General features: G+C 36.6%; 1 protein-coding gene across 11 annotated transcripts in view; it reads left to right on the forward strand.

Annotated features, from left to right (window-relative positions):
• FAM13C (family with sequence similarity 13 member C) overlaps positions 1 to 12,541 on the forward strand; it is a 542,774-nt gene that overhangs the window by 222,358 nt on the left and 307,875 nt on the right. For all 11 annotated transcript variants that reach the window (XM_064488166.1, XM_010985766.3, XM_031461297.2 and 8 more), the window contains one exon: positions 9,792 to 9,861. The gene's annotated coding sequence lies outside the window, so the exon portion shown is untranslated. The remainder of the gene's footprint in view (positions 1 to 9,791; positions 9,862 to 12,541) is intronic.

The raw sequence follows: 12,541 nt of genomic DNA on the forward strand, positions 1-12,541 counted from the left end.
ACCTATTTGCTTGTCACTCCCCACTTTCAAGCCCTTCCTCACCCCTACCTTTCTAGCATTTTATCAGCCTTTTTAGTCTCCTTTACCAATTTTATTTTATTAGCAACCTCATCCACTCCCCTGGTTTCAGTTACCATCTATGTATAGACAAATTCCCAGTCTGTATCTTTGACCCAAACCCTTCTTTTTTAATAGCCAGATACAGCTATTTAAATATCTTACAAGTATTTCTCCTTGGATTTCTGACATAATTCAAACTTCTCTCAAGTCAAATTAATCACCTTCCTCCACCATACAGTTCCCTAAACTACATATCTGAGAGTCAGTCTTAGCAAGCCTTTCGCTTTTACCCTTTGATTCTATTTATCACCAAAGCTTGCCAGTTCTCCCTCTTGGAATCCTCCCTAATTCATACATTTCTCCCCATTTGTACTGCGTAAGTTCATGCAAATGTGTCTTTCCTAGATTTCTACAATATGCTCCTATAGGTCTCTTGGCTACTTGTCTTAATCCTCCTCAAATCCCTACTCTATATGTAAGCCAGATTGATCTTTCCAAAATTGTAATTCTTACCTTATTAGAATTCTGCTGGAACTCCTTCAGTGGGTTTGAGATAAAGTCCAAACTCTTTAATGTGACTTCTAAGACTCCCAGTGCCCTGCATTGTCTAACTCTTTAATTTTTTTAATTGAGGTATAGTCAGTTTACAATGTTGTGTTCATTTCTGGTGTACACCATAGTGATTCAATTCTATATATGTATAGATTCAGTTCTATATATATATATTCCTTTTCATATTTTTTTTCTATCACAAGGTATTGAATATAGTTGCCCATGCTATACAGTAGGACCTTGCTGTTTATCTGTTTTATATATAGTAGTTAGTATCTGCAAATCCCAAACTCCCAATTTATCTCTCTACCCACGCTTTTCCCCTCTGGTAAACAACAATGTTGTTTTCTATGTCTGTGAGTCTGTTTCTGTTTTGTAAATAAGTTCATTTGTCTCATTTTTTTAAGATTCCACATGTAAGTTGATATCATATGGTATTTTTCTTACTCTTTCTGGCTTACTACCTCCAGGTCCATCTGTGTTGCTGCAAATGGCATTATTTTATTCTTTTTATGCCTGAGTAGTATTCTGTTGTATATATATACACCACAACTTCTTTATCCAGTCATCTGTTGATGGACATTTAGGTTGCTTGGACATTGTAAATAGTGCTGCTGTGAATATCCGAGTGCCTGTATCCTCTCAGATTAGAGTTTCCTCCAGATACATGCCCAGGAATAGGATTGCTGGATCATATGAAAATTCTGTTTTTATTTTTTTAAGGAATAGCCACACTGTTTTCCATAATGGCTGCACCAAACTATATTCCCTTTTCTCCACACCCTCTCCAGCATATATTCTTTGTGGACTTTTTAACGATGGTCATTCTGACTAGTGTGAGGTGATAACTCATCATAGTTTTGATTTGCATTTCTCTGTTAGTGATATTGAGCATTTTTTCATGTACCTATTGGCCATTTGTATGTATTCATTGGAGAAATGTTTGTTTAGGTCTTCTGCCCATTTTTTGATTAGGTTGTTTATTTTTTTGTTATTGGGTTGTATGAGCTGTTGTGTATTCTGGAATTTAAGCCCTTGTCAGTTGCATCATTTGCAAATATTTTCTCCCATTCCATAGGTTGTCTTTTCATTTTCTTTATAGTTGCCTTTGCTGTAGAGCTTATAGGTTTAATTAGGTCCCATTTGTTTATTTTTGCTTTAATTTCTATTGCCTAGGTAGACTGCCCTAGGAGAACATTCTAAGATTTATGTCAGAGAATGTTTTGCCTATGTTTTCTTCTAGGAGGAAACTTCTCATCTTTGCCCTGCCATGCTGAGTGTCTTTCAGCTCCTTAAAAGAGCGGGATTCTCTTTCACTCATTGTTGACCCTTTAGAGTTATGGGTTCCTTTCCCTCAATCATTCTTCCTTTTGCCTCTCTGATTTTACTCATTCTTTCCACCTTAACATGAATGATACTTTTTCACAGACTATAGAGTTTGAGGTTCAGTGTCTGAAGTGGTTTTAAATAGCCTTGATCTCTAAATTGGGGGTTACAATTTAGATGGTTCAGACAAAAGAGTTGGATGAGTTATCAAAACTTATTATGAAGATGAAAGGGATGATGGTGGCAGAGGCAAAAACTAAGCCACCTGCTGAAGGCATTTGAGGAAGGTGCGTGAATGTCCTAAAGATCAGAACACAACGAAGTGAGGATTCTTCTTTGATGTCGGATTGCCATTGCAGATTACCAGGAAGATTATTCCTGAGCTGCCAAGTCAGTGATTACTACAGCAGTGAGATTAAAACGAGTCCAGCTCTGATCCTTGGGCTTAATGATCCACCTCCAGCAGAGCCCCAGCTATGTCCAGAGGGAGCTCAACAGCTACAGTTGGAATCCTATGTAGTTCCAGTGGCACAAAAGAACAAAACTCTGGAGGTGGGCAGAGACTATTGCTATTGTATATACTCAAGGACACACTAGAGAAAAATAGGCTTCGACATATGGGGCTGATTAGAAGCCAAATTGATGGGAATAGGCATATTTTATTGATGATTAAATTCTGTGCTCCTAACCCAATTCAGACTGCCAATCTAATTAGCCTATGTAAATAGAGTCTTTTATTTACATTTTTATATCTCAGGTCCAACATTTGTAGGCTAAATAAGTTTCCCCTTAGAAGACTTAAACACTAAAAAAAGAAAGAAAGAAACCTTCCATCTCACTAAAAATTAGACCAACCTCCTCTAAAAAATCTGTGCCTGCCTGCACACACCAAATGGTAGTTGTCAGCTGTGCCAGTAACACCTGACAACTGGAATTGAATGTTCAACTCCTGAGTACTTTGGAATCCCTGACACAACAAAATCCAGACATCAGTTTCACTTGTAAACTATATTTTAGCTGTTTAATTCAAAAGTCATATTTTTTCACTTACTAGTTCATTTAACAACTGTATATTGAACACAATAGGACACAACTCTGCTCTGATGGCACTTACAGTCTGTTAGCAAGAAAGGTGTTAAATCATTTGTTATTAATTACAGTGCCCCTCAGTGGTATAGGTGAAAATACCTTCAAGTTCTTTTGGCCTTGTGGGCTCCAAGTCTAGGTTAACCCCATTTTGCAACATCATAAATTAGGTGAAAATGAAGTTAAGGCTAACAAATTTTAGATAAAATGTTTTTTAGGTTTCTTTATATAAGTTCCATTGCCTGAAATAATTAACTTCTTTATGATTTGGTTAAAACTTTTGTTTTTCTAGGTCCCATGAGTGAGTTCTATTGCCTAGAAAAATTGAGTCATCTATAAGTGATATGTGATGAAATCCAGAGAGCCGTTTCCCTGCTTCTTAGCTCAGGTCCCTGACAATGGATGAGCTACAGAACACAATGTGTTAGGAAAGTTGTTTGGCAATTTATTCCTCATCTGAAACCTAAGAGTCAGTTCATTCTCACTTAACAGGCAAGCATACTTCTAAACGGCTTTTTTGTGGTCCTATCATGAGTCAACAACAGAATTAGGACTAGAATCTGTCTGTGCTTGAAGTGCCAAGCTTTTGTCATAAATTCTCTCAGGCCATCCTTCCTCTCAAAGAATATTATCTCTTATTTCCAGAATGAATAGATCAAAATAATTGAGTTCAAAATACCTTCCAGATGCAATGTACCATAGAAATGACCCTATAATAAAGCAAATGGAAAATGGTAGCATTCTTATTACACTGATCATTCACTGGACAGTGGGGCCCTCAATTTAGGATTGGACTTAAATGACTTTAAATAAATAGTCCACAATGTCTATTGGCACAGAAATGGTCAAAGAAAGCTGGAAAAGGTATGAAATACGTTAAGAAGAAACTAATTGGAAACTTACTGCAATCTAGAGGAAAAGGAAAGTAACTCAGGCGAGACTCCAATGTGACTTGTGGGGTTTAGCAATAGTGCTGCCAAGGCTCAAAGTAGAGGAACTGTGTCCTCAGGGCTGACGACAAATAGAGATGAAATCATCAGAGTAGGAAAGCAAATTTGGAGGGACTCTGTGGGGGCCTTCAGAGGCCACAAAGAGAAAAATAGCCCCTTCAACTCTGGGAACCCTGCCTGGCTGAGTGAGTGGGCAGTGTCCCTGCCTTGAAGCCTGGGGATGAGGTTTGGGGAGAGTTGGAGGCAGGATGAGATACAAAGACCTGGACTTGGGAAGAAGTGAGTAGGAGGAAAAGGTTCATAATTCCAGATTGCTGAGGGGAAACTAGAGAAGGCCAGGGGGACAGAGGCTCTTGGAACTTGTTGGGGGAGGGCAAGATCTGCTGGCAGAATTCTAAGTCTGTGGCTATAAATTGACCTCAAGTTTCTGGCACTTCTACAAACTGTGAAGGGTCTCTTTCAATTTTATAGAACCCTTTGGTGGGACTGATGTCCAGTAATTCAGTTTCTCTCTATTTATCTGTATATAACACATTGTTTCCTGTAGTGAAGGGACCATTGAATTTTCAGACAGCACAGAAAAATCACGCTTTTCAACTGCAAATGTAATGCCTTTTTTTAAACAACTGTCAAAAATCCATTATTGGAAAATCAATTCTACACCCGATTTCCAACAACAGATCAGACATACACAGCAAGTGACTTTCAGGACATTGTGAAGTGTATTTTCTTATTTCTGGACCAGGCATTCTTCCAGAATCTTTACTGAATCTCCTTTTTTTTTCCCTCCCCCATCCATAGGCCATCTAGTTGAGAGTCACACTGCCAACATTGCTATGCTATTACATTCCAGAAAAAAAAAAATTTCATGTCTCTCTGGTATGAAACCTAATACCCTTTTCATAAGAGTGCTAGAAGAGCTTGATTTGCATTTTCCTAATGATTAATAATGTTCAGCCTCTTCTGTGTGCTTATTTACTGTTTATACTGTTACATACCTATTGTAGAATGTCTAAATTTAAAAAATAATAACAAAATACCCCAAAATTGGCACTCTGGCAAGGGATGTGGAGCTATAAGGACCTTTATACATTGCTTGTGGCATAACCACTCTCCAAAACAGTTTGGTTTCTTACAAAGTTTCTTACGAAGTTAAGCATATATTTACTGTATTTCCCCACAATCCCACTCCTGGGTATGTACCACACTTACAGTCACACAACAACCTGTATAAAAATGTTTAAACAGCATTATTTATAAGCACCCCAAACTGGAAACAACCCAAAAATTCTTCAACAGGTGAATGACTAAGCAAACTGTAGTAATACAGTGGAATATTACTCAGCATTAAGCAGAAAGAAACTACTGATACATACAACAGCATGGGTGAACTTCAGAGGCATTCTGCTGAAGGAAATAAGCTAGTCTCAAAAAACTGCATACTATGTGATGTTTATATGACATTCTGGAAAAGGCAAAACTATAGTGACAGAAAACAGATCAGTGGCTGCTGGGAGTTACAGGTCAGGGAAAGGTATGATTATAGGAGGAGGTACAAGGGAATTTGGGGAGTGATGGAGTGTCTGTTCTGACTGTGATCATGGTTATATGATCTAGGCATGTGTTAAAACTCATAGAACTGTATACTCCTCAAAAAAGGGTGAATTTTAATGTATATAAGTTATAAATAAGTAAATAAATAATTAATGTGGAAGAAGTTGGTCTTTACCAAGTAAGCAGAAGTGGTCCCCACACAAGATTTGCTCCCTAACTGTGGATATTCACATATTATCTAGACTTAACATTCTGTCTTAGAATGTTGATTTAAGGCCTTGCAAAGGTGGGACCAGGATTCAGGTCTTCTGTTGTCATTCTACTTATGTCTTTCATGAACAGAAAACTTATGGGAAACTTCATTACTGCATAGAAAACAGCTCCATTTGAAAAAAATGTTTTAATATATTCTTTTAAAACAAGATTTACATCACATGTTTGATTTTAGTACAGAGCAGTGGGTCTTGGTGGGCCAGAGCTGCGACTGGGCAAATCCACAATCAAAGAGAGATGACACCCCTCTCCATCCCACCCTTGTCCCTGCTCAAGTATCTCTTTGCATCTCGTGAGTCTTCTGGAGATGGGAGTGGGTGCTGACTAGAGGGAAGGATGGATGCCAGCAGAAGCTTCGCCGGAAAGGATGACAGGGCCACTGAAATCCAGTTCATCATTAGATAAGAAAAATTTGGTTTAATGAGAGTCAGCAACAGGGCCTGAGGGGAGGAGAGGAGCAGTGGGTCAGAGTACAGAGTAGTGGCTGAAACCTACTCTGATTTAGAGAACACTGAAAGAGCCATGTTTAGGCCCAGGGAAGTGCTTTGTCCCTGTGACACCAGCACTGAAGTGTCACAGAGGAGAGAACCTTCTCCTTCTGGCTTCACAAGGACTGCAGAATTGTGCATCATTAGTAAATTTGGAGTGAACAAGCCAGGTTAACAAAGTGACTGGAGGCAGAGGCCAGGGAAATGCTGAAAAGAGCATAGAAGAGACAAGACAAGAGGTAGAAATTCCAGCAACACTTGGACTGACATGACACTGAGGGACCCTCCCTTCCCTCCCATGTCCATTGAGTTGAATAAAATATAACAAAAAATTATGATGAAATGCAAGCAGAAAGAAAAATATTAGATGTTAAAAATAAAGAAGACATATGAAAACAAGATACTGAACACATGTGCTTAATGCCACGATGACTGACCAATGGGGTACTATTCTCAAATATAATCCTAATGACCAGGATGTTGGGTTTTAGTTCCCAAGCAAGGACCAGAAATATAGTCTTTGCCCTATTAAAGGCAGAGAGCTGGAACTGAGATTCTTGCACGAATTTCAAAGATAGTATGCCATTAGGGTTCCCCCTCTGTAAAACTGAGTCTGAAAGTGGCAAGGAATCTTATCATTAGCCTGGGACTTTGGGTAAAAAAAAAAAAAAAAAAAAAAGGACAAAATTAAAATAAGGTAGAAATAAAATACTAGGAAATAATGTCAAGGAGGTTGGGTGAGCTTGCTAGAGAACTTGAGAGGCCGTAAGTGTTCCATTAAGAACATGCACCCTGGAAGGGGGAGGCTATAGCTCAGTGGTAAAGTGCATAGCATGCATGAGGTCCTGGGTTCAATTCCCCGTGCCTGCATTTAAATAAACAAACAAACAAACAAATAAATAAACCCAATTCTCTACCCCCTTACACACACGCAAAAAAACCATAAGAACAGGAACACGTACCCTGAAGATAGGCTTCTGTGTTCAAATCCTATTTACTAGCTGTGTGATCTTGAACAAGTTACTTCCCTTAATTTTCTCATTGGTAAAATTAGATAATAATAGTGCCCACTTGATCAGGTGCCAGCTTCATCAATATTAACTTGTTAATATCTTATCTCTAAAATGTTTAGTATGTACATTGACTTAAAGAGTCCTTTTAGGGAAAAAAATAGAATTTGAAGGTTACTTTCTTAACCTCATTAAGGTTACTTAGCATTCCATTTAAAGTCAAGAACAGAATGGGAACATCAACTATTGGTGTGTCTATTCAGTGTTGTGCTTTATTGTTATAGCTACCTAATAGCACTGATGGTATTTTTCTCTACTTGAAAATTCCCAGTGAATTTACAGACAAATGGAATATTTCTTATTGCAGAAATAATAAGAATTCATTATGTTTGCCATATTTGAGATCAAGATAGAAGAGTTCTGCATAGCACAGAGAAATATATACAAGATCTTGCGGTAGCTCACAGCGAAAGAAAAAATGTGACAATGAATATACGCATGTTCATGTATAACTGAAAAATTGTGCTCTACACTGGAATTTGACACAACATTGTAAAATGACTATAACTCAATAAAAAATGTTAAAAAAAAAAGATAGAAGAGTTATTTGAATTCTTATATATCACTTCAAACAGTTTTCAAAATGTAATAGTAATTAAAACAATCCCAACTGTAACAGCAGCAAAATATGATATACTTTTGGAATAAATCTAACGAATGATGCACAAGACCATTGTGGAAAACATTATAAAATATTATTGCAGGACATTAAAAAAAAGACTTAAATAAATAGAAAGACCATGGTCAGTGAATGGGGAAACAGTATCATAAATGTTGTCTCCTCACAATTTATGCATTCTAAATTCCAGTCATACCTCAACAGGTGTTGTTCTGATTTTGTGGAATTTTATGAGATAATTGTAACATTCATACCAACTGTAAACAGCCATGAATAGTTGAAATAATTGTGAATAAGGAAAAAAGGGAGGATGCAACGTGCCACCCAGATCCCTCTTCAGGAGTGAAGGAATTCATGCCCCAGATGCTGAGTGCCACTGACAGACAGTCCTTAGTTGTCAGCTGCCTTCAGATATTGCCCCGATTGAAGAGAGCCATCCAGCCCAAAACCATGCCCCTTATCTAGGGCAGTCTACTGATCAGTGCTGGGGTACAAAGGCCCAGACTTTATATCCTAAAAGGCTATCCCCGATCCAGAGATCCCTGTAAGGTTCCCTAAGACCTTCACTGGGACTGCATCACAGCTCAACTTCTCCTTCAGCCCAGTTCAGCTTCCTTCCTTTCCCTTCCACATATTTTAATTCCAAGAGGAATTCATAAACCCCCTGCATGCTAATATATATCTCAGGGTTTCCCTTCCCCACTGGAATCCAACCAGTGACTGAGGACTTTGTCTTTCAGATATCAAAACCTGTTTATTATACAGCTATAGTACTTCAGACAGCATGGTACTGACTTCAGAACAAATGAATATGTACATGAAACAGAAAAAGAGTGCAGCAACAGAACTTGGTATATATGAGAGGTGACATTATGTTAAATTGGAAAAAAGGAGCTATTTAGTAACAATTGCTCTGACAGTTGTCTATCATGTAGGGAAAAAATAGATCTATTACCAAAACATTCCTGCAAGAAACAAATACTTATATGTAAAAAGCAAAAAAGTAAAATTATTAATAAAATATAGAATATGTCTTTGTGATGAGGCAGAAGTTCTTAAATAAAATGCAAATATTGAAACCATAAGGAAAAGACTGATAAATCTGATTATATATACATCTAATTTTTTTTATTATATGCCTTCAGCTTGGAGATGTGTAATCAAAAGAGTGGAACTCAGACTATAAAGAACTTCCACAAATTAGTAAGAGAGACAAATAACAGACAGAAAACTGGCAAAAGTTATGAAGTGCAAATTTGCAGAGAAAGAAACACAAATGGCCAAAAACCTTAAGAAATGATGGTCAAACTCACTAATAATCAATGAAATATAAACCTGGAAATGCCATTTCTCATCCTTTAGGGAAATAAAAATAAGGAGTGCAGATATAACAAATGTGGGGGAAGATGTGAGAAAATAGCAAAAACCTCTTTTGAAAGGCTCTTAGTAATATCTTACATATTTTATTTCATATGTACATTTTTGAGAAACTCATAGAAGTATGCATATAGTGACAGAACAATGATGCTGAGTGCTATCTTGTTTGTAATAACAAATATCTGGAAACACCCTACATGCCAATCAACAAGGGTTGAATGAAAACTGTATATACATATGATGGAATAATATACAGCAGTTAAAGTGAATTAAACACATTTACATGTTCCAACAAAAATCTTGAAAATACAACACGGAATAAAAATTTGTGTGCAGTAAGATACCATTTATTTACCAAATTTAAACTTGTGAGATAACATTGTATATAGTTTATGAAAAAACTTATCAGTGGTAAATATCTTTAAATGTGTTACAGAAGTGAAGTGTAACAGCTTCAGAAGAGTCGCTGTCTTTGGAGAGGAGAATGAGACGGAAAGTCTTCAAATGTATGTTACATTTCATTTTTTAATGAAAAAATCTGAAGTGAAAATAATCTGAAAATGGCAAAATGTTGGTATTTGTTGGTTCTGAGTGGTGATATGATTTTGGATGGTGGATATTTTCTGTGTGCTTGAAATGTTTTGTTGTGTATATTTTTTAAAATTTAAAAAGCAGTGACGTAGTAGAAGCTAGAAGTGAGCAGGAGTCTTGGACTGGCTTTGTAAGCATTTGCAAGCATTGTTTGAGTTTTGAAAATGTTTCAAGGCAATTTGTATTTTTTAAGATAAAATTTACATAGTATAAAATTTACCATTTTAATCATTTTATTAGCATGTTGTTTGGTCTCCATGCTGTCATTTTTCCTCATTTGTTTTTCTGTGGTTGATTTCTAGTTTCATGCCATTGTGGTTGGAGAGGATGCTTGAAATAATTTCTATCCTCTTAAATTTGTTGAGGCTTCTTTTGTACCTGAGTATGTGGTCTATCCTAGAGAATGTTCCGTGAGCACTTGAAAAGAATGTATATTCTGTTTTGGTGGGAATATAAAGTCCTAAAAATATCAACCAAGTCCAACTGTTCTATTGTGTCATTTAGTATCTCCGTTGCCTTATTGATTTTCTGTCTGGAAGACCTGTTCAGTGATGTTAGTGGGGTGTTAAAGTCTCCTACTATTATTGTATTCCCATCAATTTCTCCCTTTATGTCTGTTAGTATTTGTTTTATATATTTAGGTGCTCCTATATTGGGTACATATATGTTAAGGATTGTAATATCCTCATCTTGTATTGCTCCTTTGATCATTATATAGTGTCCTTCTTTATCTTTCTTTATGGACTCTGTTTTAAAGTCTGTTTTGTCTGATATGAGTATTGATACTCCTGCTTTCTTGTCATTTCCATTTGCATGAAATATCTTTTTCCATCTTCTTACTTTCAATCAATGTGTGTCCTTCACTCTAAAGTGGGTCTCTCAAAGGCACCATATTGTCGGCTTTTGTTTTATTATCCAGTCTGCCACTGTATGTCTTTTAATTGGAGCACTTAATCCATTGACATTTATAGTAATTACTGATAGATGTGTGTTTATTGCCATTTTTAACTTTGTTTTCCAGTTGATTTTGTATTTCTTCTTTGTTCCTTTCTTTTCTTTTTTGTTTTTCTTTTTGTGGTTTGATAATTTTCTTTTGTATTAGCTTGTTTCTGTTTGGTTTTTGTGACTGTATTTTATGCTTTGGATTTGTGGTTACCCTGTTTTTTAAGTATGTTAACCCATTACTATACCTGTTTGCTTTAGGCTGGTAGTCATGTAGGTTCAAACATACCCTAAAAAGAACTAAGAAAAGAAAAAGAAAAGAAAAAAAAAAGAAAAAAAATCTATATTTTCTTGCTCCCCCTACCACTTTTTTTTTTTTAATGATTTTGATGCCTTTTTTTGGTAACATCTTCATGTTTTCCTCTTGCAACTCATTGCAGATATTGCATTTCCCATTATGATTTTCTTGTTTCTATAGCTCACTGCTTCTTTTCTGTTTAGAGTAGACCTTTTAATATTTCTTTTAGCATAGGTTTAGTATTGCTGAATTAGTTTGCTTGTCTGTGAAATTCATTATCTCTCCTTCTACTCTAAAGGATAGTCTTACTGGTTAGAGTAGCCTATGTTGCAGCTTTTTCTCATTCAGGACTGCGAAAATATCTTTCCACTTCCTTCTGGCCAGCAGTGTTTGTATAGAGAAATCAGCTGAAAACCTTTTGGGTGTTCCCTTGTAACTAACTCTTGCTGCCTTTGGAATCATTTCTTTATCTTTAACTTTGGTCATCTTAATTATAGTATGTCCTCGTGTAGGTCTGTTTGGGTTCTTCTTGTTGGGACCCTCTCTGCTTCCTGTACTTGAATATATTTCCTTCTTTAGGTTGGAAAATTTTTAGTCATGATTTCTTCAAATATCTTTTCAATCCCTTTTCTCTTTCTTCTCCTTCTGGGGCCCTTATTATGTGTAGGTTGGCATGCTGTATATTTTCCCATAGGTCCTTTATATTGTTTTCATTGGTTTTTACTTGCTTTTATGTCTGCTGTTCTGATTGGGTGACTTCTGTTATCCTGTCTTCTAAGTCACTTACTTGTTCCTCTGCATTATCTAGTCTGCTTTTGACTGCCTTTAGTTAGCTCGGCTCTTATCTCAGCCATTAAGTTTTCTGTTTTTAGTTGGCTCCTCTTTATATTGTTTCTATTTCCTTTTTATAGTATTCTGTGTCTCTTTTCATAGTCCTTTAGTGCTTTTATGACCCCCTTTTTGAAGTCATGATCTAGTAGATTGTCTGGGTCTATCTCATGTTTCATTCTTTTAGGGGACTTCTCTTGTTCTTTTAATTGGGAGTGGTTCTCCTGCTTCTTCCTTTTACTTACGTTTCTCTTGCTTCGTGGATTAGGAGTATCAGTTATATACTGTGATCTTGAAGGGCTCTTTTATTTTTTGTTTGTTTTTAGTTAAAGTGGGAGTGTTCCTGTGTAGACTGTGTGCATCTAATAGTTTAGTTATGAGGGCTGCTCTTAATATGGGTGGTTGCCACGTCTTTCTTCCATGTGTGTTGGCTGTTAACCCTTTGATTCGGGGTGTGATTGGTGTTGTGGTGATCAGAGCCTGCCCTGATTGTTGTTGAGTGGGGCCTCCTTTTTTGTTCTGTGGTT

This window comes from Camelus dromedarius, chromosome 8, assembly GCF_036321535.1.
Source record: "Camelus dromedarius isolate mCamDro1 chromosome 8, mCamDro1.pat, whole genome shotgun sequence".
NCBI lineage: Eukaryota > Metazoa > Chordata > Mammalia > Artiodactyla > Camelidae > Camelus > Camelus dromedarius.